This window comes from Triticum dicoccoides, chromosome 5B (assembly GCF_002162155.2).
Source record: "Triticum dicoccoides isolate Atlit2015 ecotype Zavitan chromosome 5B, WEW_v2.0, whole genome shotgun sequence".
In the NCBI taxonomy this organism is placed as follows: Eukaryota; Viridiplantae; Streptophyta; class Magnoliopsida; order Poales; family Poaceae; genus Triticum; species Triticum dicoccoides.
This window is the reverse complement of record NC_041389.1, coordinates 295584271-295589773: the sequence shown is the minus strand read 5'-3', so window position 1 is coordinate 295589773 and position 5503 is coordinate 295584271.

Sequence of the window (5503 nt, the reverse complement as noted above, 5' to 3'; positions counted from 1 at the left end):
GCCCAGAAGGAAGGAGAACCCCTGCGCAAGTACATACAGAGATTCAGCCAGGTGCAGCGTAACATCCCAAACGTCCACCCTGCCGCGGTTATCAGCGTGTTCCATCAGAGCGTGCGTAACCGCAGGATGAGGGAGGAGATGGCGGTGTGCAAGATCAGGGATGTCAGCGAGCTCTATGCTCTGGCCGACAAGTGCGCCCGTGCTGAAGAGGGGAGGAAACTCCCCGGAGAGAATGTAGGAGCAGAGGGATCTGACAGTGAGGACACCGCTCCGGCAAGAAGGAACTGGAGGCGGAATAACAGAAAGAGAAAGGCTAAGGATGTGCTAGTTGTTGAGCAGTCCGGCAACGGAGGCGGCTCCGACAGGGCCAAAGCTGACGACTCCGGCGAGGCTGTGGTGGACGCCGACAAGCAGGACGGCTCCGGCAAGCAGTACTGCAAGATCCACCGCACCAAGGGCCACGATCTCCAAGCATGCAAGAAAGTCGAGCAGATGGCGGAGCTACAGAGAGCTGAATATGAGCGCCGCGACAAGGAGAAGGCCCAGAAAGGTGGCGGAGGATCCGGCAAGAAGCTTCCCGCCCAGGGAGGGCGCCGCGGCAAGCCCAAGCAGCGGCAAGGAGATAGACCTCCCCGTGGCCGTGACAAGGATGAAGAAGAAGATGAGGACGATGAGATGGACGAGGATGAGGCCGACGACCAAGAGTATCAGAAGGCAACGGAGGTTTTGTGTGTTGACGGCGGTGCCTCTCTGCACACCTCGCGCCGCCAACTTAAACAGTGGGTGCGGGAGGTGAATGCAGCAGAGCCATCGGTCGAAGCGCGCAAGCCCCTGAAGTGGTCCAGCACGCCCATCGTCTTTGACGTTGAGGATCACCCTGATCGCATCACTGCGGTCGGGTGCTTGTTGATGTTGGTTTCGCCAACCATCCGCAACCTCAAGGTCACAAAGATGTTGGTTGACGGCGGGGCCGGCCTGAATCTCATCTCCTCCGCAGTGCTCAAGAAGCTCCAGATCCCCGACAGCGAGCTCGAAGAAACTGGTATCTTTCAGGGAATCAATCCGGGAAGGAGCAAGCCCAAGGGGAAGATCACACTGCCAGTAACGTTTGGCAGCGAGCTGAATTTCAGGACAGAGAGAGTCACATTTGACGTTGCTGATTTCCCATTACCCTACAATGGGATACTTGGCCGTCCAGCGCTTGCCAAGTTCATGGCAGCCTCTCACTATGCCTACAATGTGCTCAAGATGCCTGGTCCAATAAGTGTCATTTCTGTCCAAGGCGACAAGAAGGACGCACTTATTTGCGCCGACAAGATCTACCGGGAAGCGGCAGCCGCAGTAGAGCGCAACCCACTTGCCGCTGAAGCTCCCCGGGGGAAGACCAAGTCCGGCAAGCGTAGCTCTAATGCCCACTCCGGCAAGCGCGCCTCTTCGGAGTGCTGCGCTACCGTCGAGGACGCACCATCGAGCTCCACCGGCAAGGGCAAGAAGGCAAAGATAGCTTCACCAAAGACCAAGAAAGTGGCCGCCAAGGAGGACGGCACTGGTGGTACCTTTACCATCAGTGCCACGCTTGACCCTAAATAGGAAAGCATGCTCGTTGCTCTCCTGCGGGCGAATGTCGATGTGTTTGCGTGGCAACCATCTGACATCCCCATTGTTCCCAGGAAAGTGATTGAGCACCACCTTGCCGTCTGTCCTCACGCGCGGCCCGTCAAGCAGAGAGTCAGGAAACAAGCAATGGAGCGTCAAGAGTTCATTGCAGAAGAGATCAAGAAGTTGGAAGCAGCAGGCTTGGTCCGAGGAGTACTCCATCCAACGTGGTTAGCCAATCCCGTAGTCGTGCGCAAGGCAAACGGGAAGTGGAGGCTTTGTATTGACTTCACTGATGTTAATAAAGCCAGTCCCAAGGATCCATTTCCCATGCCGCGCATTGACCAGATTGTCGACTCCACGGCAGGATGTGATCTGCTTTCATTCCTTGATGCATATTCAGGATACCATCAGATCTTCATGGCAGAAGAGGATGAAGAGAAAACCGCATTCATTACTCCATGTGGCACGTACTGCTTTATACGAATGCCTTTCGGACTAAAGAATGCCGGTTCAACATTTGCAAGAGTAGTTAGTCATGCTTTTGAGCCACAGTTGCACATAAATGTAGAAGCTTACATGGATGACATAGTGTTCAAGAGCAGACACAAAGCAACTTTGATCCAAGACTTGGACGAAACCTTCACAAATCTGCGCAAGATCAATCTCAAGTTGAACCCCGAGAAGTGTGTGTTTGGAGTTCCTTCCGGCAAGCTTCTCGGGTTCTTTATATCTCAGCGGGGGATCGAAGCCAATCCCGACAAGATCAAAGCCATCGAGCAAATTGAAGCCCCGAAGCGCGTCAAGGATGTGCGAAAGCTTGCCGGCTGCGTTGCTGCTCTCAGTAGGTTCATCTCTAAGTCTGCTGAGCGCGCCCTGCCATTTTTCAAGATTTTGAAAAAGGCAGGTCCGATGAAATGGACTCCAGAAGCGGAGGCTGCGCTGCAGGACTTGAAGAGATACCTATCCTCCACTCCAACACTTGTCGCACCTAAACCACAAGAGAAGTTGCTGCTATATCTGGCGGCAACCAATCAAGTGGTTAGTGCTGCGTTAGTAGCGGAGAGGGAGGCAGATGATGAGCCAGCGGCCGTGGCAAGCGAGTCCAGCGACAAGCAGGGAGCTTCCCCGACAAATTCTAGCTCCGGCAAGGATGGATCTGCGCAGTTGCCAGAAGAGAAACAGAAAAAGATGGTGCAGCGCCCAGTTTATTTTGTCAGCTCCCTTCTACAGGGGGCTAGATCAAGATACTTTGGTGTGCAGAAGTTGCTCTTCGGCCTTCTCATGGCCTCGAGGAAGCTGTGCCATTATTTTCAAGCACATGAGATCACAGTTGTCACTCGCTTCCCGTTGAAGAGGATATTGCAGAATCCAGAAGCAACATGCAGGATTGTCGAGTGGGCACTGGAATTTTCAAGCTTTGGCCTCAAGTTTGAAAGTACTTCAACCATTCAGAGCCAAGCATTGGCGGAGTTCATAGCGAAATGGACGCCAACACCCGATGAGGAAACTCCGGAGAAGAGCATCCCCGTCAAGGAAGCAAACAGAGAGTGGATCATGTACTTTGATGGTGCCTTCTCGCTGCAAGGCGCCGGTGCGGGTGTGTTGCTTGTCGCCCACCGGAGAGCACCTCAAGTACGTAGTCCAAATGCACTTTCCCAAGGAGCAAGCAACAAACAATACTGCTGAGTATGAAGGGTTGCTTACCGGACTCAGAATCGCTGCTGAACTTGGGATCAAGAAGCTTATTGTCAGGGGTGACTCGCAGCTTGTCGTCCGCCAAGTGAACAAAGATTATCAGAGTCCATTGATGAAAGCCTACATCGATGAAGTGAGGAAGCTAGAAGAACATTTTGACGGCCTGCAGATGGAACATGTTCCAAGAGCTCAGAATGACATTGCAGATGGCCTGTCAAAGTGTGCTGCGCTCAAGTTACCTGTGGAACCAGGGGTTTTTGTGCTCAAGCTAACTCAGCCATCTGTAACACCATCAACTGGACAGAGCAAAAAGAGAAAGTTGGTCACTGGCGACTACTTTCCGGTAGAGCTCCCCGGAGCCGCCGCCAAGAAAGTCCCCAGGATCAACACAGAAAGTGCTGAGGAGCAGTCTGCTTCGACAAGCCCTAGGGTTTGTTCCATTGACGCAGACGCTCCCGACAAGCTGTGTCCCAACACGCTTGCCGGGGAGCATCACGCTCTGGCAGGATCCCAGATCCTTGCCGCAGAAGCGGATGTTCCCGCAGCAGCATTCGTGCCTTTAGTCCTTGCCGTCGAGCCACAAGCTCCGACATGGGCACAGCAGATCGTCCATTTCCTGCAAATAGGAGAACTTCCCGAGGAACAAGAAGCAGCGGAGAAAGTAGCCCGGCAATCAAGTATGTACCAGTTTGTCGATGACATACTGTACAGAAGGAGATTCAACGGAGTGAAATTGAAGTGCATTTCCCGGGAAGAAGGACAAGAGCTGTTGGCGGAGATACATGGAGGCATATGTGGTCACCACATTGGCGCAAGAGCACTTGCCGGCAAGGCTTTCCGGCAAGGTTTCTTTTGGCCGACAGCACTCCAGGATGCAACTACACAAGTAACCAAGTGTGAAGCGTGCCAGTTCCATTCCAAACAGATTCATCAACCAGCTCAAGCTCTCCAAACAATCCCTTTATCCTGGCCATTTTCGGTCTGGGGGCTCGACATCCTCGGCCCTTTTCCCCGAGCTGTCGGGGGCTTTGAGTACTTGTACGTTGCAATCGACAAGTTCACAAAGTGGCCTGAAGTGGAACCAGTGAGGAAGGTGACAACACAATCAGCAGTCAAGTTCTTCAGGTCAATTGTTTGCCGTTTCGGGATCCCTAACAGGATCATCACCGATAATGGCACACAATTCACGAGCCACACCTTCATGCAGTACGTCCAAGATCTTGGCGCCAAGATCTGCTTCGCTTCTGTCGCTCACCTGAGGAGCAACGGTCAAGCGGAGAGGGCGAACGCTGAAGTGCTGCGCGGGCTCAAGACCAGAACTTTCGACAGACTGCACAAGTGCGGAAGAAATTGGATCGAGCAGCTGCCAGTGGTTCTTTGGTCGATCAGAACGACGCCAAATCGAGCAACTGGCCAGACACCCTTTGCTCTTGTCTACGGGGCAGAGGCAGTTCTCCCCACGGAACTCGTATAAGGGTCGCCTCGGGTGCTCGCTTATGATGAGCTTGAGCAAGAGCAGCTGCGGCAAGATAATGCGCTGCTCCTCGAGGAGGATCGTCTTCAGGCTGCTGTGCGAGCTGCTTGCTACCAGCAAGCTTTGCGCCGCTACCATAGCCGCAAAGTTAATGCCAGAAGCTTCGAGGAAGGCGACCTTGTTCTTCGGCGTGTTCAATTCGCCAAGAATTCCAACAAGTTAACGCCGAAGTGGGAAGGCCCTTATCGGGTGAAACGAGTCACTAGGCCCGGCGCTGTCCGCCTTGAGACCGAAGATGGCATTCCGGTGAGCAATTCATGGAACATAGAACATCTTCGCAAGTTTTACCCATAAGGCGCGGTTGCCGGACCCTGTTCCGGCAACCACCTTTTGTACAAGCCTTGCCGCTGTTGCATGTAACACTTTGTACAAAGCCGGGCGCAGCTCCCGTGCGTAAATAAAGTTTATGTGCCTCGCACACCTTGTCAAATTTAATGCATCTTTCTTTTTTGCGTATATATCTGACAATTTGTGCAGCACTCACCCCCGGTAAGCAATAGCGAACCTTAAGGTTCCGTATCATTATTTTCTCTTCTTTCTTCTCAAAAAAGAGATTCCTCCGCCCACAAGTTCACCGGGGGGGGGGGGAAGAAGAAGATAAAGGTGTGGACCAGGCGTCGTTCAAAGGAATCTAGCCTTACCGGGACGCGGACGACAGAAAAGCTAAGTTGCCAA